The following is a 22,190-nucleotide window of genomic DNA, read 5'->3' on the forward strand; positions in this document are numbered from 1 at the left end:
CAGCCGGACACCAGGGCGGTTAGAAGAGCACAGGAGGGCGCGGTGCGCATCAGAGAAGCTTTGAAAACCAGTTTCCTGACTGGACAGGCTACGGTGTGAAAGTTCTGTTTGTTTCTCCGTGATGAAAACCCCCGCCCCTTGGTTCACTCTACTTCCCTGTAAGCTAACCACCCTCCCCTCCTCACCGCTTGCAGAGGCAATAAAGTCATTGTTGCTTCACATTCATGCATTCTTTATTCATTCATCACACAATTGGGGGATAACTACCAAGGTAGCCCAGGAGGGGTGGTGGAGGAGGGAAGGACAAGGCCACACAGCACTTTAAAAGTTTAAAGCTTTAAAACTTATTGAATGCCAGCCTTCTGTTGCTTGAGCAATCCTCTGGGGTGGAGTGGCCGAAAGCCCTCCACCGCGTTCTTGGGCCTCTGGGTGAGGAGGCTATGGAACTTGGGGAGGAGGGTGACTGGTTACACAGGAGCTGTAGCAGTGGTCTGTGCTCCTGCTGCCTTTCCTGCAGCTCAACCATACGCTGGAGCATATTGGTTTGATCCTCCAGCAGCCTCAGCATTGAATCCTGCCTCCTCTCATCACACTGCTGCCACCTTTCAGCTTCAGCCCTCTCTTCAGCCCGCCACCTCTCCTCCTGGTCATATTGTGTTTTCCTGTACTCTGACATTGCCTCCACGCATTCATCTGTGCTATGTCAGTGTGGGAGGACAGCATGAGCTCAGAGAACATTTCATCACGAATGCGTTTTTTTCGCCTTCTAATCTTCACTAGCCTCTGGGAAGGAAAAGATCCTGTGATCATTGAAACACATGCAGCTGGTGGAGAAAAAAAAAAAGAGAGAGGCAGTGGTATTTAAAAAGACACATTTTCTAGAACAATGGCTACACTCTTTCACGGTAAACCTTGCTGTTAACATTACATACACAGCACATGTGCTTTCGTTCCAAGGTCGCATTTTGCCTCCCCCCACCATGTGGCTAGTCCCTCATCCCCCGCCCCATGACTAACAGTGGGGAACATTTCTGTTCAGCCACAGGCAAACAGCCCAGCAGGAATGGGCACCTCTGAATGTCCCCTGAAGAAAAGCACCCTATTTCAACCAGGTGACCATGAATTATATCTCACTCTCCTGAGGATAACACAGAGAGATAAAGAATGGATGTTGTTTGAATGCCAGCAAACATACACTGCAATGCTTTGTTCTACAATGATTCCCAAGTACGTGCTACTGGCCTGGTGTGGTAAAGTGTCCTACCATGGTGGGTGGAATAAGGCTGCCCTCCCCAGAAACCTTTTGCAAAGGCTTTGGGAGTACATTCAGGAGAGCCGCAAATGCCAGGGCAAATTAATCATTTACATGATTTAAAAGCAAGCATGTTTTAGTAATTTAAAAGGTACACTCACCAGTGGTCCCTTCTCTGCCTGGCGGGTCCGGGAGGCAGCCTTGGGTGGGTTTGGGGGGGACTGCCTCCAGGTCCAGGGTGAGAAACAGTTCCTGGCTGTCGGAAAAACTGGTTTCTCCGCTTGCTTGCTGTGAGCTATCTTCCTCATCCCCAAAACCTGCTTCTGTGTTGCCTCCATCTCCATTGAAGGAGTCAAACAACACGGCTGGGGTAGTGGTGGCTGAACCCCCTAAAATGACATGCAGCTCATCATAGAAGCGGCATGTTTGGGGCTCTGACCCGGAGCGGCCGTTCGCCTGTCTGGTTTTCTGGTAGGCTTGCCTCAGCTCCTTAAGTTTCACGCGGCATTGCTTCAGGTCCCTGTTATGGCCTCTGTCCTTCATGCCCTGGGAGATTTTGACAAATGTTTTGGCATTTCGAAAACTGGAACATAGTTCTGATAGCACGGATTCCTCTCCCTATACAGCGATCAGATCCCTTACCTCCATTCGGTCCATGCTGGAGCTCTTTTGCGATTCTGGGACTCCATCATGGTCACCTCTGCTAATGAGCTCTGGCCAGTGTAGCAAGCTGCAGGTGACCATGCAAACAGGAAATTGACATTCAAAAGTTCGCGGGCCTTTTCCTGTCTACCTGGCCAGTGCATCTGAGTTGAGAGTGCTGTCCAGAGTGGTCACAATAGAGCACTCTGGGATAGCTCCCGGAGGCCAATACCGTCTAATTGCATCCACAGTACCCCAAATTCGACCCAGCAAGGCCGATTTAAGCGCTAATCCACTTGTCAGAGGTGGATTAAGGAAATCGATTTTAAGAGCCCTTTAAGTCGAAAAAAAGGGCTTCATCGTGTGGACGGGTGCAGGTTTACATCGATTTAACGCTGCTAAATTCGACCTAAACTCCTAGTGTAGACCAGGGCTAAGTCTCTAAGGTGCCACAAGTACGCCTGTTCTTTTTGCGGATACAGACTAACATGGCTGCTGCTCTGAAACAGTAAAGATCACGTGACCAGGAAGCTGACCTCTACAGTGGTCAGGCCCCAGGTAGCCACAGACGCGTCGAGAAGACAGGGCAGCCCGCTGGCTGATAGGAGCCAGTGGCTCCATCCCAGCTGGGCAACGTGTGCACACGCCAAGCCAGAGGCTAGACGTACAATGGGCACCTCAGAGAGTTGTTATCAATTAATAACTGTTTATCACAGTGTAGCCCCCAACCCAACCCAGGTGATACCAGCAGCCTGGGTAGACCCTGCCTAAACTGAGAGTAGGGATCAGACTAATGCAGTATAGACTTATTGTCATTATCCCCAAACATTAACAACATAGGGCGTTGAGCAGGAAGGGTAGCTTGGAGCAGCTCAGCAAGCTGGGACGTGGTGTGTAGGGGCTGGCAGGATGTGCTGCAGAGTCAAGGCTTTAATCACACACAACCTACATCTGCCCCAGACTGAGGATATTCACTACCTCTACTGCCATGGGTTGCATCAGAAGCCCATTAATAAAGGTCAATGTTAACTATTTAATTGCTGATTAAAGCATCTAAGAAAGGAGGCAGATTATTACGGAGGTGCTACTCATAGCTCGATAGTTAAGGAGTTTGGCATTAAAAGCAGGAATGCCATCTCTTTCAGTTTGTCATCCCCAGACTTACAGGACTTACTCTGAGCACACAGTGAATTTTCTGAGAATTTACAAATTCATTAATTAGTTAGTTTAATTTTAAAATGTGGCCTTTGAGAAATATAGCACCCTGGATCAGACTTTCCCCCCAAATTATGGTTAATAATGGAATAATAAAAACTCTTCAAGTCTGCCCTATTGTTAAAACTCATTGAAATCTTGTACATAGGCTCTATTTGAATAAATATTTAAGGATTAATGGTCATTATGGTTATTATGTTTTGTAACAAAGTTGATCATTGTAGTGCAGCTTCTGCTGAAGGATCTACTTCAGAGGAGTCCATGAAGAAATACCATCTTTCAAAATGACTATGGTCTCCTATTGATCTCAATGGAACTGTGGACACAGGCAACTGTCCCTTAAGCTGCCTTTTTGAAAACATGCTAAGAAGTAGAAATGCATAGTTAGGACCCCCAGACAACCTTAACTGTGCCTTCTAATGACACATGAAGGGAAATAAGATCTAGTGTGTCCTTAAATATACATTTAAATTTATGTGGGAATACAGACACTATAATGCCTTAAAATAGTGGATGATGTTATTATGTCATAAAGTTAATTTTGTCGAGGTGCCCTAATTGCACATTTCCATACCTGAATGGATTTTGATTAGTTTTAAATTTAATCTCAACTCTGATTTTCTTGAGTTCATAATATTTAGGAATAATCCTAGTAATATATTTTATCTAAAATACAGATCTATAATTCCAACCCTGTTAACTCCATTTTAATTAAAAAGAAAAGGAGTACTTGTGGCACCTTAGAGACTAACCAATTTATTTGAGCATAAGCTTTTGTGAGCTACAGCTCACTTCATCGGATGCATACTGTGGAAACTGCAGAAGACGTTATATACACAGAGACCATGAAACAATACCTCCTCCCACCCCACTCTCCTGCTGGTAATAGCTTATCTAAAGTAACCACTCTCCTTACAATGTGTATGAAAATCAAGGTGGGCCATTTCCAGCACAAATCCAAGTTTAACCAGAACGTCTGGGGGGGGGGGTAGGAAAAAACAAGGGGAAATAGGCTACCATGCATAATGACTTAGCCACTCCCAGTCTCTATTTAAGCCTAAATTAATAGTATCCAATTTGCAAATGAATTTCAATTCAGCAGTTTCTCGCTGGAGTCTGGATTTGAAGTTTTTTTGTTGTAAGATAGCGACCTTCATGTCTGTAATTGCGTGACCAGAGAGATTGAAGTGTTCTCCGACTGGTTTATGAATGTTATAATTCTTGACATCTGATTTGTGTCCATTTATTCTTTTACGTAGAGACTGTCCAGTTTGACCAATGTACATGGCAGAGGGGCATTGCTGGCACATGATGGCATATATCACATTGGTGGATGTGCAGGTGAACGAGCCTCTGATAGTGTGGCTGATGTTATTAGGCCCTCTGATGGTGTCCCCTGAATAGATATGTGGGCACAGTTGGCAATGGGCTTTGTTGCAAGGATAGGTTCCTGGGTTAGTGGTTCTGTTGTGTGGTATGTGGTTGCTGGTGAGTATTTGCTTCAGGCTGGGGGGCTGTCTGTAGGCAAGGACTGGCCTGTCTCCCAAGATTTGTGAGAGTGTTGGGTCATCCTTCAGGATAGGTTGTAGATCCTTAATAATGCGTTAGAGGGGTTTTAGTTGGGGGCTGAAGGTGACGGCTAGTGGCGTTCTGTTATTTTCTTTGTTAGGCCTGTCCTGTAGTAGGTGACTTCAGGGAACTCTTCTGGCTCTGTCAATCTGTTTCTTCACTTCTGCAGGTGGGTATTGTAGTTGTAAGAATGCTTGATAGAGATCTTGTAGGTGTTTGTCTCTGTCTGAGGGGTTGGAGCAAGTGCGGTTGCATCGCAGCGCTTGGCTGTAGACGATGGATCGTGTGGTGTGGTCAGGGTGAAAGCTGGAGGCATGTAGGTAGGAATAGCGGTCAGTAAGTTTCCGGTATAGGGTGGTGTTTATGTGACCATTGTTTTAGCACTGTAGTGTCCAGGAAGTGGATCTCTTGTGTGGACTGGACCAGGCTGAGGTTGATGGTGGGATGGAAATAGTTGAAATCATGGTGGAATTCCTCAAGGGCTTCTTTTCCATGGGTCCAGATGATGAAGATGTCATCAATATAGCGCAAGTAGAGTAGGGGCTTTAGGGGACGAGAGCTGAGGAAGCATTGTTCTAAATCAGCCATAAAAATGTTGGCATACTGTGGGGCCATGCGGGTACCCATAGCAGTGCCGCTGATCTGAAGGTATACATTGTCCCCAAATGTAAAATAGTTACGGGTAAGGACAAAGTCACAAAGTTCAGCCACCAGGTTAGCCGTGACATTATCGGGGATAGTGTTCTTGATGGCTTGTAGTCCATCTTTGTGTGGAATGTTGGTGTAGAGGGCTTCTACATCCATAGTGGCCAGGATGGTGTTATCAGAAAGATCACCGATGGATTGTAGTTTCCTCAGGAAGTCAGTGGTGTCTCGAAGGTAGCTGGGAGCACTGGTAGCGTAGGGCCTGAGGAGAGAGTCTACATAGCCAGACAATCCTGCTGTACCCACCTGCGGAAGTGAAGAAACAGAATTGCCCAGCTCTCCTACCTCCTCTTCTGAATGCATAGCACAAAATATGTATTGCAGTAAGGAAGTAATAACTCTCTTGACCATAACTACAGTGCAGCCTGAATTATCCCAACTGTGATTTTCCCAATTTTCTGTTATTCAAGCACCAGCTATCCCATCTTCAATTATATCTCAATTATCCTAATGCCCCTGCTGTTTGAACCACAAGTTACCCCTACTCCAATTACCCCAGGCACTACCGTACTATAATTACCCCTGTTACGCTGGCAGATTAGTTGCCAGCTCAGGCCAAAGCCCCAGGTTAATTCACTTGTGCATTAGTATAGATCAAAGTAATTGTTAAATGCATAAGAGTGTATTTGTGTTGAAACTTCATGAAAACTAATGCGAAGTTGCTAGCATTGTTTTCACTTATCTTTATGCTGTTATAATGTAGTAACATTTACATTGTGAATACCCCTTTAACTAAATAACCCATCAACTGAGAAAGAAGCCTTGTGAAATGCAGCTGAAGAACTGTAACAGAAAAGTGCTAATTTCAACACAAGTGGTCATCGTGTGTGATGAACAGAGGCCAAAGACTCAAAATGCATTCCTCACAGTCCATCATCAAAGGAAAAGCCCACGGCGGTAGTGAAACAGCTGGTTTCTGTGAGAAGAAGCTATAAGTATGGATTCAAGGAAAGATCCTGCATCTCTGGACTGTTTGGATTCTAACAAGGCAGAACAAATGAACGAGAAAACTGAGATCTCTGGAGTTATTCTGGGTGGCCCTGAGATACTTTTGGAAAACTGGCAGATTACTACATCTCTGCAACCATTGGAAATTATAGATTGTGAGTCACCTGTGCATATATTTTACCTGCTTTAACCTCAGTAACTTTTACTTTATTTTCTTAGCTAATAAACGTTCAGTTAGTTCACTATAGAATTAGCTATCAGCATTGTCTTTGTTGTAAGATCCAGAGTACCAATTGATTTGAGGTAAATGACTGACCTCCTGGAACTGGGAGCAACCTGATGGGATATGATTTTTGGTATAAGTGACCTTTTATCACAAAGGCCAGTTTGTCTGGGTGGTGTCTAAGAGGACCATCTGTGACTCAGTGGTAAGACTGGTATAGTGATCCAAGAGTTCACATTTGTTAGTGGCTTGGGAAATCTAATTATACAACACACCACCAGTTTAGGGTGTCTGCCTAGTTTTCTGACAGTCTGCCTTGAGGTAGGCACTCTCAGTTGTGAGCCACACCATACACTGTGATAACCCCTTCACTCCAAGTATTTCCACCTGCATATGGATTCATCCAGAAATTAAAAAGCAGACCACAAGATTCCATATTTGGTGAAGGCTTTAGAGACATGTGGTGCATCCCTCTCCCCTTGAGCCCATACTCTCAGTCCTGGGGCAGGTATCCTTGAGAGTGTTCATTCTCTCTCTCTCTACCCCCTCACCCCCATGGAACAACGGCAACAGGATGATGCAGGATTTGTAAATGGAAGCAGAATCAGGCCCTATAGCAATAAGGGGAGGATAAGGAATGTAACAACCATCCCTGTGGTACTTAGGGACCTGGGAACCAGAGAGAGGACATCCTGCAGAAACTACTAGGGAGCAGAACTGCAGCTAATACTGCTTCTCAGCCTTAACCACCATCTGGCAAAAGAGACACTCCCTCCTTTCCTTTTTCCTGAATGGCCACATCTAACACTGCAGAGTAGCTTGGCTTTGGACTTAGGAAGCTAAGAAGAGGATCTGGAGGGAGAGCTGCATTTCCTGGGCTCAAGTTCTTCAAACTTGCTAAAGGAAGAAGGCAAAGCCCCCTCTGTTCAGTGTTCAAGCATTAGAAGAGAGAGAGCCAAGACAATGCAACTTTCAGGCTTTATTCCTTCCTCCACATCAACAGTCCTTTCTCGTCAAGCACTTCTTCAAAGTAGTGTTCTCTAGGTTCCTACACATAAGCATACTAGAGCCTACAGCTTCTCAATAAGGGGTACTATCTATTGTAACATCCCCTTTACCATATCTAAGATAGCAAAATTAAACAAATACCATAATCTGTTTAAATAGTTAGATTTTAAGGGAAAGCAACAAACTATCTCAACATACAATTTAACGTTAGTGGGGGGTGGTGGTTTCTTTTGATTAACTCTTAACTTGCTTGGCAACGAAGAGATTTTCCACAATTTAACATTAGTGGAGGGTTTGGGAGGTTTGTTCTTTCACACCTTAGAATTGTACAAGGTCTTGTCTACATCTTACAGGTGGTTGAATATTAGAAACAGTGTGAGTCTTTCTTGTGATGACAAGAGATTGCCTTGCAGTTGGTTCTTTGGGTGGTGTGGTGTTTTGAGAGTCTGTCAGTCTCTTGTTAGCCTGTATTCCTTCCGTGTCCTGCTGATCAAGCGTCAGTAGAGTGCATATTTCACCATCCTCCAAGGACATGTTTTTGTCTTGTGTTTATAGTGGGTAAACGTATTAGTTTGTGACTTCAGTGCAATACATGCCAATGCATAGCTACGTTATATGAATGGGATTTATCTGTTCAACAAGCATAGCTTGCTTCCAAAGGGCATGATTTGTTCTGACCAATAACATGATCCTAAGAAGGTCTCCCAGCTGTAATTCTGGGAGGTCTTGTCTTAGCTTTGTAGGCTTTGGCCTTTGCATGTCTCTCTTCCTTTTTGTCTGTTGCTCCTTCCACCACTACCGGTTGTAGTAATGGAAAGATTATAGGAACCAGGATACACATGCGGCTTGAAATCAAGCTGTGTACCAGATTGTTATTAAATCCTTCTGTGGGCATGTTACTGCATTCAAGAATGGGCTGCCATAACATTTCTTTGCTTTTTTCAGCTTTCTTTAGTAGAGTCTTAGTAATTTTAACTGCCAATTCAGCTTTGCCACTTTACAGGCTGTATTATGGTGATGGTGTGATATGAACAAATTTCCATTCTGGGTAAACTGCACAAACATAGTTTAGGATGCCAAGTGTTATAATTCAAGCAAGGGGAAGCTCAAAACAAATGTGTTTCCTTTAAGAAGATCTCAGGGAAGGAACAGTCTTAAAGTTCATAAGGTCCTTCCCTCAAGACTCTGGTTCACAGCTCCCAACTTTAGAGTCATCAAACAAAGCCCCCAGGGCCCAGTCAGATGAGTCCCCTGGAACTTAAGACCATGACCTGCAAAGCTTCTAGTCACCTCTCTCTTGCCCAGATTCCCTTTCTTGTTTAAATAACTGTGATGCTTCAAAAGGGAACTCAGAGTTATGAAGTACCTGACCATTACCTGTCTTTAGTGTGAAACAATACTGTCTGTGCCTACTGTGGTTTAGCTCCCTGAAACTAACAATCTTTGGTGCCACAACTACTCACTTCCTCACCCTCTCTGTAAGTACACATGAGCACCAGAGCACTCCCTGCAGTATCCAGCCCCTGTCACTGGACACTAACAGTGATTACCAGGTAAGCTGTCCCCAAAGAGACAGTGTATATACAGCTTGATTAGTACAAATCAGGATCAGGTCCTTCACAATAGCACAACTCTGTAAACTAATTACAGTGAAAACAAATGTAAGTTTAACAACAGAGATTAAGATTTAAGAGATCGCGAGCGAGAAGAACAGGTTACATGTAAAACAAAAAGGTGTAACATGCTTCAAGTCTAAACTTAATTTTTAACACGCTAAAATCCTTGTTGAAAGCAATTTCTCACCTAACACCTCCCAGCGCCCTGGCCAAGATCCGACTTTCATAAATGCCGAAAGCATTTTTTGCCTTTTTGCTTCCTGAGTGAAGGATGATAAAGTGTTTTTCCTTCACCTTATATTTCTTAAAATTCATTGTTTTTCCCCCAAAGACAGGCTGATGCCTTTTGTTTCCTTCTAGGGGTGCTGGCTTCAAGATGTCTTTCCATAGCCCTGTTTTTTCACATCTCCCGGTAGACCTGTTTTTCCTGTTGACTTTCACATGTAAATGGGACTTCCATTATATTGGCTTTACAATGCCAATTTACATCAGAGATAGACATGCTTTGTCTGGCAGAAAAAGCATTTGTCAACTATATATTTGCAGTGTGTCTGCATAACTTCAATATAATCAGTATATACATTTCACAATGATATTAATGACCAGCGTGATCCTAGCTTTCAATTAAGATCACTCTGTAATGATGCTGCCTTTGGTGGGATACTTCTGAGAGTATCAGTTCAGGACAAATTGCTTAGAGGCAGGGCAGTTACAGGCCAAGGCTGGAGTTTCTCCACTTCTAAAGCACACCAAACCAGCCAGCCAGAGAGGACTTTGGTTTTACCCCGCTGGCTAACCATAAGTCACACAAGCAATCCCTTAAACACTCCAGTTTCCTAGTATCACCACCAGTGCCACTCATTATGAGGACGAATGAGTATGAAAACCAATGCCCCAGGAAAAGAAAAAAGGTTCTCCTGATCCCAAAGGGCCAAGCCCCAGACCCAGGTCAATATACGAAGTAGATCTTACCTACAATCACACTGTTGCCAATCCTTTAGAATATATCTTATTCATAAAAGGAAGAAGATATAGATAAGAGTTAGATTTGGTTAAATGGAATCAATTATATACAGTAATGGCAAAGTTCTTGGTTCAGGCTTGTAGCGATGATGGAATAAACTGCAAGTTCAAATCAAGTCTCTGGAGTACATCCACAGCTGGGATGGGTCATCCAGTCCTTTGTTCAGAGCTTTAGTTTTCAGCAAAAACAACAAGGAGTCTGGTGGCACCTTAAAGACTAAGATTTATTTGAGCATAAGCTTTTGTGGGTAAAAACCTCACTGCTTCAGATGCAGTGAGGTTTTTACCCACGAAAGCTTATGCTCAAATAAATCTGTTAGTCTTTAAGGTGCCACCAGACTCCTTGTTGTTTGTGGATACAGACTAACACGGCTACCCCCTGATAGTTTTCAGCAAGGTTCCTTCAGAAGTAAGAAGCAGGATTGAAGATAAGATGGAGGGGTTTTCATGGCCTTTTATACTCTTTGCCCGTGGAAGGACACTCCTTTGTTCTGACTATGGAAAAAAAAATCACAGCAAGATGGAGTTTGGAGTCACATGGGCAAGTCATATGTCCATGCAGGACTCAGTTCTTTATAGGCCAATGCCCTTGTTTACATGTTAGTTTGAGCGTTCCCAGGAAATCTCAGATGTGGATTGGTGTCTCCCAAAGTTCATTGTCAGTTAACTGTTTCTTGATTGGGCACTTACTGAGAATAATCCTCTCTCAAGAAGATGACCAAATGCTTCATTGAGGCTACTTGGAATCAAATACATTTGAGATACAAGTACATAGCCCATATTCATAACTTCAAATACAAAAATGATACACATGTAAAGCCAGCATAATTATAACCAGCAAATCATAACCTTTTCATAGACACCTCACACGACAACCTTTGTACAATATTTGCTGCAAATATATAACAGTGGTTGAAACAATTATCTATACATTTACAGTTCATGTCAATAACTTCACACACACACACGACTTTATAAATAAATACTATTACAGCAAAGTGTTAGATGCAGTGAGTTTGTCAAGCCTGATAGGAGTTGCTGTTACAGAACAGTGAACCCTTTGCCAGTTGGCATCATGGGGTTCTTAGGGTCACAGCAGCCCCAGGGCAGAACAGGGGGCCTCCTTGATTACATCTAAGTTGTTCTGGTTGTAGGCTCCAGCCTGTTCCTTAAAAGGCTGGTACACTCCTTCACACCATCTCTGCTGAAATGTTTCATTGCTTTGTCTATGACAGTTGCTGTGGTAGTGTTTGACAGTTTGTCTACTTTGTCCCAGAAGTCTGAATAGTAATCTACAATAATGAAATAGTTTGTGCGGTGTTGGTGAAAAGGTCCATTCCTACTTTGCTCCAAGTCTGCAGGGGATGCTTCATATTTTTTCCACACACACACACACATTTTTGTTTTGTTTTGCTGCTTGGCCTGCGTTTCCCACATGTATCACATCTTCTCATCTTTAGTCATGTTTGCCCAGTATATGGCATCCCTAGCTTTCCAGATACAGGCTGCTATTCCGGAATGGTTCAGATGTATTCTGGAGAGAATTTCTGTTCTCAGTGGTCTGGATATTATGATTTGTCTGCCTTTATATAGGATGCTATACTATATATTCAGCTCATCTTGACAGCTCCAGTATTCTTGAAAGGCAGGTGACAAGGTTTCCCCTTTGGTGTCTGGCCAGCCTGACAGAATGACTGACATAAACACTAGTAAATCACTGTCTTATATAGTTTGTTCATTGATTCTTTTCAGCCTTGAAAATGGCACATAAATTGGCTGATACCTTAGTGATAGTGACCTTGATACAAACGCTACCATCTTTCCCTTTTGTGGGAGTAATGTCCCAAGCCCTGGTTGCCTCTTCATTCACATAATAGTATTTCAGGATGGGGTATTTGGTCACCAGCTCCTTGATACGTGAGAGGACTGCATCATGTTGAGGTAACCATGTCCACACTGAATCATACCTCAGGGGTTCACACACATCTGAAAGACTTGATGAAACTTTGTCAGCTAGTTTACAAATCCTAATAGTCTCTGAGCTGATTTGATATTCTTAGGTGTGGGCATCTGTTTTACTACATTTATCTTTTGGGGGTTAAGTTGTAGCCCATGGGTAGTCAGTGAGTGTCTAATGTATGCTACTGCAATCAATTTCATGTTGTTTCACTTTGGTTCTCTTTCTAGCAAGCAGATAAGGTTGCGGCCAAGATCTGCCACAGCTTCCACCACACTATCTCCACATCCAGACACCAGAATGTCATCAGCCATGATGCTGATCCTTGTGAGCCCTCTTAGTATGTCTTGCTGGGGGTACTGATATTCTTCCATTTCAGGTTTCATTCCAAACATCACTCTCAATCTGTATCTACCTATTGGTATCCAAAATGTGGTGAGTTAGCTGCTTACCTTATCCAGTAGCACTTTCCAATGTCTAGCATCAAGTACTATACTGAGAATATTTTTGTTTTTGCCAAGTCAGATATTTCTTCAATAGTAAACATTTGCTAGTATGTTTAAATTGCTCAGGTTTGTGTAAATGTACAGCTTGCCTGGCCGGGGCACCGGAACGGGGGGGCGGGGGGCAGGGCCCCACCATTTTAAAAGTGGAAAGGCTGTACCCTCTCATATTTTACTGGCCCTAAGGGCAAGGACAAAGGGGAAGGGGTGTAGAGGAATGAGTGGAAGGCTGGTCTTGGGGGAAGAGGCGTTACGGGAGCAGGACCTCAGGGGAAAGGGAAGTGCAAGGGTGGGACCTCAGGAAGATGGGGTGGCATGAGAACAGGGCCTCAGGGGAATGGATGGCATAAGACTGGGGACTCAGGGAGAAGGGGCGGTGCGGGGGGAAGGGGCCATGGTTCAGGTGCCAGTGGCCCTCCTACTTTTAGGGAGCTTCTGCCACTCCTGTGCCTGGCTTCATTGCTACCATGCTGCTTATCCAACTTGTGGGCCCTGACACCAGCAATGATGCCTTCTTCTTCCATTTGCTTTATTGGTCTTCTTATGTTTTTCTTAGATTACAACGTGTACTCTGCAAGGTAGGCGCTGTTCTGGTTGAATCATTTGATCGGTTTCCAGGTGTTACATGCCTGGAGGACATCCCAGTCCTTCAAATTATTTTGGTAATCTTTCAGTAGCTTTGCTGATGCCACAGTGCATTGTCTGCCAGATATGGGGTATTTTTTTATTTTGCTTGTGTGTCTATTATATTAATTGTTTGTCTCAGGTTTAGTGTCACAGGGTTCAAGCATTCACATGTTTTAGCTGAGAGCTGTGTTGTTTGTACTACGAGAAATTTCATCCTGTACAAGCAGAATACCAAGGAACAGTAATTTTCTTTGTCCTAGTGGTGTTATGATCATGTGTTAGCCGACGGCCAAGGATGTTTGGTGAGGTGCCAGCTATGCCCGTTTATACCATCCGTGACTTTAACCGCTAGGACGCACTGTCCCTTCGCGGCGGGCAGCCCGGGCTAGGCTGACGGATGCCCCAAGGTCCTAACCACCCGTGACTTTAACTGCTAGAGCTCAGAGCTCCTTCGCAGCGGGCAGTCAATACTGACTGACAGGTGCCCCAATGGCAGCACTAAGAGCCTCTCCACACCCGTGACTTTAACTGCTAGAGCTCAGAGCTCCTTCGCAGCGGGCAGCCAGGATTGACTGACAGGTGCCCCAAGAGTTTGCCCCGTGGAGGCGGCACAACTCAACGCTAGGCTCTTAGTACTCTCACCTAATGGCCAGGCTTTAGAGCCAAAACGGCTGAGGTTCTTTAATTGTGTTGGCTGCTTTACAGTAAACCAGAGAAAACAAGTCAGGCTTATGCATAAATGGTTACCAAAATTTATTAAGCTAGATTCTAATCATGTGGTTACAAAATTGCTAGTGCCTACTTATTTAAATGTAGAGATGTTATACACACAAACAAGTTACAAAACTGAAGCCACAATCCCAAAGAAAAGAAAAACAAAGTATAGAGCTCTATGTCAAAATATGTGTACACTAAAGATAGGAGATCAGGTGTGGGTGCTTCTTACCCTCCTTGCATCTCTCGATTCCAGCGGTGCCAAGCCAGGATCGGTCACTCAATTCCGCGGAAAGACGAATAAGGGACAAGGCGTAGGGACCCTCTTAGCTGCAGAAGCCTTGGGAGGCTGTCACTTATCTGACCAGCAGATAGATAGTGAAAAGCACTCAAAAATCATGGTGCTGTAGGTCCCCTACTTATACCTCTGTACTCCTTTATTCTCTTTCTCCTTTCTTATGCCAAATTGAGGCTGGTCTGTCGGGGTGACGCCAGCTTTCGCAAGAGTAGTTTACACTTGCAAAGGAGAGAAACAATAAGTTTCGACTACTGGACATTTCTTTTATCAGGGTAAATATTTTCCCACCTAGGATGTTGGTGTGTGTGCATCACACTATTTAGTTGGGGCTAAGAGCCATGTCTGTCACAGGGCCTCTGCCTGCTGTGAGCTTAATCGTCGTATCTGTTCCCAGAAGCACATTGTAGCAGCACACCTGTGCTTTCACAGCTTCAAAGGCTGTGCTTGAATATATGTTAAGTGCCCTGTTCCTGCTTCCTCCTGTGTTTCCAGCAATGCTGGTCTGAGGGTGGGGGGCGGCTGGCTGTCTGGCTACATCATGCCATCAGATAATTTTAATATGACTTTCCTGTCGACGTCCTGTTCGTTTGTGTGCTGGTGCCTTGTAGTTGCATCTGGTGTTAGTCTGAGCTTTACAAATCTTGAGTTTTCTGTTTTGCACTTCATTAATGTCATATATGCAAAATCCCATCCTCAGCATCATTGCTTGCTTCCTTGATATTGTGCATTTCTTGTCTGTAAGCTTGGGCTTATTGATTTATCTTGCCACAGCTACTGCATGTGACCCCCATATTCAGGGCATTTTCCAATATGATATTTTTCTCCAAAATATTCACCAGTCTTTTTTTCCATTTTGTTTATTTCCTGTGCTTTGTATTTATGCAGTTATCTTTGCATAAATTTAGATGTATTCTTTTTTAATTTCATGGTTGTCCTTTGCCACTCAGTGAATTATCTCTGCGTCTGCGCTACTTATTCTGTGCATTTGGATGTGAGCTTGTTCACCAGCTTTGCATGTGTCTATAGCTCTTGGCAGAGCTCATGTGGTTAGTCGAAGCATTCTGCTTCAAGTTCTTGCATCTTTTGTGCCTATTGCTAATCTAGAATGAATTAGTTGATCTTTTAAGATTCGATAACCTTGTGAGTCATCCATTTTGTGCAGTTTTGCAGTTTACTGATCTGTTATTTCTCCAGATTACTGATTCCACTTGTTGTAAAAACACCTTTCATATATTAGGGAGACAAGGTGGGTGAGGTAATAGCTTTTATTGGACCAATTTCTGTTGGTGAGAGATACAAGTTTTTGAGCCACACAGAGCTTGAATATGATATTTTTTGTGGGTTGAAAATGCTTTTGCATTCTAGGATTTTACATGGGTCCTCTCAGTCTGCTGCTGTTGCCATATCCACATGCTGTTGGACCACATGGTAACTGTTGGCCATTACTTCCAGTAAAACGGTTGTTCTTTTGTTTTTCCCTTTTATGTAGCCCCATCACAATGTTGTGGTTTTCCTATTATCTAAATAATGTTAGTTGCTAAGCAAATCTGCTTTCACATCCATCTGTTCAGCGACAAGAATCTAGTATGCTGCCATGAATATTGTTTTCTCTGATTTTGTTTTTTGCAATATTCTTAGTTTTTGATTTCACATACCTGCAGGAGCCAACTCACTTCTCACACCATGTTTGGTGTTCAAGTATAAAGAGAGCCAATGCAGTCCAGCATTCAGGCTTTTCCCATTCTTTCACATATACTGGCCTCTCTCATCAAGCATTTCCTGCATGTGGTGTTCTCTAAATTTCTAGAGGTTGCCCTATACATAAGCATACTTATGCATAAGCTCTGTTATACCACAGAGCACCATATGGGGAAGCTATCTACCATAACACTCTCCCTTCCAAAGTTTAGGGGACATAAGAGACCATCAGCACAACTAATAGTTGTCAGAGGCTGTGGACAAGTTGGAAGTATGAGTTTGTGAAGGTCAGGAAAGAAAGAGGGGGCTCAAAAAAGGCAGAAGTGGAAGCCTGAGTTTGGGAGATAGTAGGAGAGGTTGTAGAAGGGGCATGAGGGGTTGAGAATAGGGATTGAGAGAGGTGTGAGCAGAGAGCCCAAAGAAGATGAACTTGGGGTAGGGGCTGTGGGAATAGTGGAGGTGGTCTGGGAACCTGGCTAAGAGTCAGGAGTAACCCAGCTGAGGGGAAAGGAACTAAAAGTATGGGGCTGACACTGTTTTGAGAAGGAGCATCATAGGGCAGCAGGGGTGCTGGGAACAGGTGACAAGAGAAGTAAGGGGTGACACTAAGAGCCCCTCACTGCCAACTGGCAGTGGACCCACTATACCACCATGGCCAAACTTACTGACCCTCTGAGCCGCATAAGATAATCTTCAGAAGTTCGAGAGCTGCAAGACATGCACAACCTTTACATTTAAAATGAACATCCTACTTACTGCATCACAGCTAATTATTGCTAGAGCTAGAAGCCTTGAGAGTCTCCATCCTGATCATAAGTCTTTGGAAATCTGGTTGATACAGTATCAAGGCTCAGTCAGATGTTGATTTGTAAGGACTGCACGATGTTTCAATTTTACTAACTTCGTCACAGAGTGCACCAATACACAGCAGTATGTTGTGTCAAATGGAAATGAGTCACACACTAGTCTTCTTGATTTGAGAATACTTCGTTCCTGGCACTTGCTTCCAGGACTCAATTGTAGACTGAGTATGCATCATCTTTAAAGCCTGGTCTTCCTGGAGTTTCAATAGTTCCATTTCTACAGTAGATGGTTCTGTAACCATGGTTTTGGGAATTGGACAGCCATCATTGATCACATCAACCATGAATGAGTTTGCAAGAAAAGGCGAAGCAGGATCTCAGCTTCTACAAGTCTTCAAACCTGGCCTGAAAGTCATCAAGCAGTCCTTGTACTTTAGCTCTGTATTCCTCAAGTTTGTGATCTTCTACTTTGATTTCAGGGAATGTGTTTACCCTACTCTTGAGATGGGGAAAGTGGTTGCAGTCTCTTGATGCTATATCTCCTTGCAGAAGCTTTAACTTGTTCTGAAAGCTGAAGACTGTCTGAGTAAGGTCAGAAATAATCTTATCCTTCCCTTGGAATTCCAAATTGAGAGTTTGCAGATGCTGCATAATATCAGTGAAAAATATCAGATCCTGCATCCATTGCTCATCTTTTAGTTGTGGATCGGATTTTTTCATTTTCTTCAAGGAAAGCACCTATATGCTCCAACAATTCCACAAACCTATTTAAGATATTGCTGGTTAATAACCACCTCAAAATACAATACAAAGAGAGGTCATTAGGTTTGTCTTCAAGATCCAACTCTTAAATAAAACTTTTGAACTGTCAATGATTCTTCCCATTCGAGTGGATGAAATTTCTAGGACTATTTTCATACTTGAAGTATCTGCCTGTGAGATGTTCATAATGGGTGATGCAATGACCAGAGAAATTCCAGAAATTTGGGATCGCTTTTCAAGAGTCTGATAAGGCCTACTTTTTTCCCCCACCACTGCAGGTGCTCCATCTGTTGCAACACTGACAAGTTTATCCAGTGGTACATGAGCATTTGTCAATGTTTTGCCAAGTGCATTCTTTATTCAACATCACAAGTTGTTTCTTTTAGCACCACTAAGTCCAACATTTCTTCTTTCATAATTACATCTGTGGAAACATAGTGAACAAATGTCACTGGTTGTGGTTTATCTTGAATATCTGTGGATTCATCAACAGCTAGGCTGAATGCTAGAGAATTCTTTAGATCGTTTTGCATGTTCCTTGCAACACCACTACTAATCTGGGAGATCCGCCTCTTTGTAATGTGACACGAAATTGGAATTTGCCATATTAGTTGAAGTTTTGTGTAACTTGGATCTAAAATTGCAACCACTTCTGCAATATTCTTCTTAACAAATTCTCCATCACAATATGGACATTTAGCACGAATGATATTCAGTGCCATAACAAAACTAGCTTCAGTCATTGTGTCAGCTTCCTTACTGAATGCAGAAAGTAGTGTCTGTTGATTGTTGAGGCATATTTTAATGTGGTTAGCTTATTTTTCCTTAATTCTGATCCAGGACGGTACTTAGACGAAAAGTTATTGTGAGTTGTTTCGTAGTGACATTTCAAGTTGCTCGCTTTGTCGTGAGAGAGTGATGCATTGCAGATTAGGCACAGGGGTTTGCCACCTTTACTAGTGAATGCAAAATCTTCCTCCCATTCTGGCTGAAAACTCAGTTTTCTTCTTCATACTTGCGTTTCTTACAGTTTGAAGATGTCATTATCATCCACGAAATTAATGTAGTGTCCCTAAACCTCAGCGCCCCCCCGCAGGGCTGAAGCCATGAGCGCTGGCTCGCCTTACTGCGGAGAAAGCACCAAGTCTTGGCACCCCCTTCCCACTGCGGGGCTGGAACCACAAATGCTGGCTCATCCCTCTCTCTCAGGGGGAACCCCCAAGGCTTGGCACCCCTTCTCACTGCTAGGCTGAAGCCGTGAACGCTGGCTCATCCCACCCACAGGGTGAAGCCCCAAGCTCCACGAGCCTCAGCTCACCTGTCAAAGAGCCGCATGCAGCTCGTGAGCCATGGTTTGTTACTCGTATCAGGCCTGACACACTCACTACCCCACCGTCGTTGTCATATGTACATAAAAGGAATTTTGTAAAGTATTATATGTAAACTGGTGATACACTGGTTCTGAAAATTATTGCATGGTGTATGTACAGATTGTGTACAGTTGTGTGTGTGTGTACTGGAAATACATTCTTAAATGTGTTTGGGAGGCAGTGCATACATCTAGCCTGCCCTAGACAGAAGAAAGTGCATGTACCTGTCTGACTACCTCTGCATGTAATCAAGCCAAACAAAGCCATAAAGCTAACAAGCGGCCAAGATGACATGCTGGCCACTTCCGGGAGTGGCGTGGGGCCAGGGCAGGTAGGGAACCTGCCTTAGCCCAGCTGCACACCACTGCCACCCCAGAGCCGCTCGAGGTAAGCAGCGCTGGGCTGGAGCCCACACCCCAAACCACTCTGTACCCCAATCCCCTGCCCTGAGTCCCTTCCTGCACCCCCTCCCACACCGCAACCCCCCACCCCAGCCCTACATTCATGGCCCTGCATACAATTTCCCCACTCAGATGGGGCCCTTGGGCCAAAAAGTTTGCCCACCCCTGGCTTAAGAGTTAGGGGTTTTGGTAGGGGAGCCCAGCTCTGGCCCAGGGCCTTGTGAGATTTGAAAGGACTGAAACCCAGGAACACCTTAAGGATGCCCTCCCTAGGCACTTCCTACTACCCCTCTATTGTCCAAAGTTTAGTCTGCAGCAAGGAGGTGTGAAGCGGGTCTGTTCACTGCTGGGTGCAGCCTCATGGCCAGGCTTGGCATGGGAGCACTCCTTCTCAGGGTTGCAGCTTCCTCCTCCTGTGACTTGGCCCTCTGGCACAGTCAGTTCCAAGTCTCTCCCCGTCAAGGTAGTCCCTAAACAACACAAGGGGAATTAACACAAACAGAGTTCATACTAGAGAGAAGAGGAAGTGCCTCCCTCTCAGGGTGTACCTGAAACAGATCCTCTAGTCTCTCAGGGAGGGACCTTTGAGCAGCTACTGATGGGCAAGAGCCTGCCTTCTCATAACAGTTACAGGTCTACTCTCTGCCATGGTCTACCATAAGTGAGCTGTTCTGCTCCCTTTTAACTCCTCTCCCAGTCTGGGCATCTCTTGCAGGTTGGACGGGGCTGGCTGAGTCCAGAGCAGTTCCTTAACCCCTTGTTGCCTGTGTGGGATTTGTAAACCCCATCACACTGTCATGTTAATGGCATTCAGCTACTGGCAACAGGCATGCTGCTTATTGACAACTTTGTGGAAAAAAGGCCCTGGCCACAGACAGGTTTGCGGGGCTGCAGCTAGGGAAGAAAGTGCTGGGATGTGCACAGTACCTCTCCCTGTGCTCTTAAGCTGCATCCTGCTGTCAGGCTCAGCACGTTCCACAGCTACCTTCCCTGCTGCAGTCCCACTAACCTGCCTGCTTCTGGGACCCACCACCCTCACAGGAGATAATGTGCTGAGACACCCGCATCCCTACCCAGCGCGGGAACCCTGCTGGAGTCCAGGTGCTAAGGGCTAGGAAGGGAAGCTGTGAGGTAAGGCTACAGGCAGGACAGGGGGGCGCAGCGGCATGGGTGCGGAGGCTTTCCATGGAGAACAGGGCAATGGGCGCCTGAAGAGCTGCGTGGTACTTTTTGTTACCCTCTCTGACCTGCACTTTGCCCTGGTACCACGGGCCATGCCTTAACACATCCCAGTGCTTCCTTCCTGGGCTGCAGCCCTGCAGACCTCCCTTTTGCTTACTGGCAACTTTCAGATAATAGTAATTTTTTGCTGGGAACTGAGAGGTGCTAAGAAGGGATATCCACTCCATTTGTAGCACTTTGCAACTGAGGAATGTGGCCAGACTTTCAAAATGAAAAAACTAGGACTCTTCTTATACAACAGAGATGTGTGTTGGGGTCTCAAGCACCTAAAGGTATTAGGGCTCATGCAGTGCAGGGGTCCATCTCTGCAGAGTTTATGGGAGGATCAAAGCATTAGCTGTGAGACACTCCAACCTGCAGGATTTGGGGAGAGGCCCATAGGTGGTGGTTAACTCTGTCCACTCTGAGCTCTTTGGAATGTCCACAGCTATGTGAATTTGTTGGTGAAGTGTGCACTGAATGAGACAAGGGTCCTCAGGAGCCATTAGAGGTTTGTGCATCACCTTTAATTTACTTTGGTGAACAGCTCATTTAATTCATTTAAATGTTACTAAATACATTTTATTTAATAAACCCACTGGAAAAGCCACCCAAAAAACCCCTCTTAGTTTCCAAATAATTTAACATCACTAAGCAACAGTAAACTTAGTTAACATGCCATTTACAAATTCAAGCACTTAAAAGCAAGGACATGAGCAAGTAAGAACATTATATTTCACACTATTCACATAACTAAACATGTTAAACCCTAATTCTTATAAGCAAAGGCCCATATGTGCTTTAATTTCATAACTTTATAATACTCCATATGATGATTGTATTGCTTCGTCTAAGCAAGAACTCAGATATGCTGCTGCAAAATCAAACTAAATTCTGCAGAAAGCCCCACTGTTTCACTATTTCCTTATGCACCCCCTTCTCTCTGTATCTCTTTGGTGTCTCTTGTCTTAGACTGTAAATTCTCTGGGGGCAGGGATAATCTTTTTATTCTGTGTTTGTACAATACTTAACACAATCTGGTCCTAGTCCATAACAGGGGTGCCTACATGCTAATGCAATGCAAATAATAACCTCCCCAGCACTTTTTTAGGGGGGCACCTAAAGCGTGACAGAGATCAGGATTATGGGGAATCAATACATTAGCTGGATGCTTTTGCTAAAATGGCCATTAGTGACATGATGGTTCCCAGTGCTGAGGTTTGTGTTACCCTCTGTAGGTTTCAGAGTTAATGCTCCATTGTGAAGAAAGGCTCAGGCCACACAGTCCAGGCCATGCCAGGCCAGCACCGCACTGGTCATAGTGCAGTCTCATTCCAGCTCACGTGTACCGCCAGGATGATTAACCCCCTAGATTCCGGGGGTCGTTCCTGCAGCAAAGACACAGGGTCAAACTTCTCCACGGCCATACGCTCAGCCTCATCCTCGCTTCCCCATTGGCCAGTCACTGCCTAACCCTCGCTCGCCATTGGCTGTTCCCGTTTCCTCTACTCTCACTCTCTATTCGGTCAGTACCAGGTGTGATTGGCTAGGCTGGATGGGACTTCGCCCAGCCCGGACGCGGGCCCTGTGCCGAGGCGCGGTGGCGCGATCGGGCGATGCGGTGACGTGCGGCTT

This window comes from Lepidochelys kempii, chromosome 2 (genome assembly GCF_965140265.1).
Source record: "Lepidochelys kempii isolate rLepKem1 chromosome 2, rLepKem1.hap2, whole genome shotgun sequence".
NCBI lineage: Eukaryota > Metazoa > Chordata > Testudines > Cheloniidae > Lepidochelys > Lepidochelys kempii.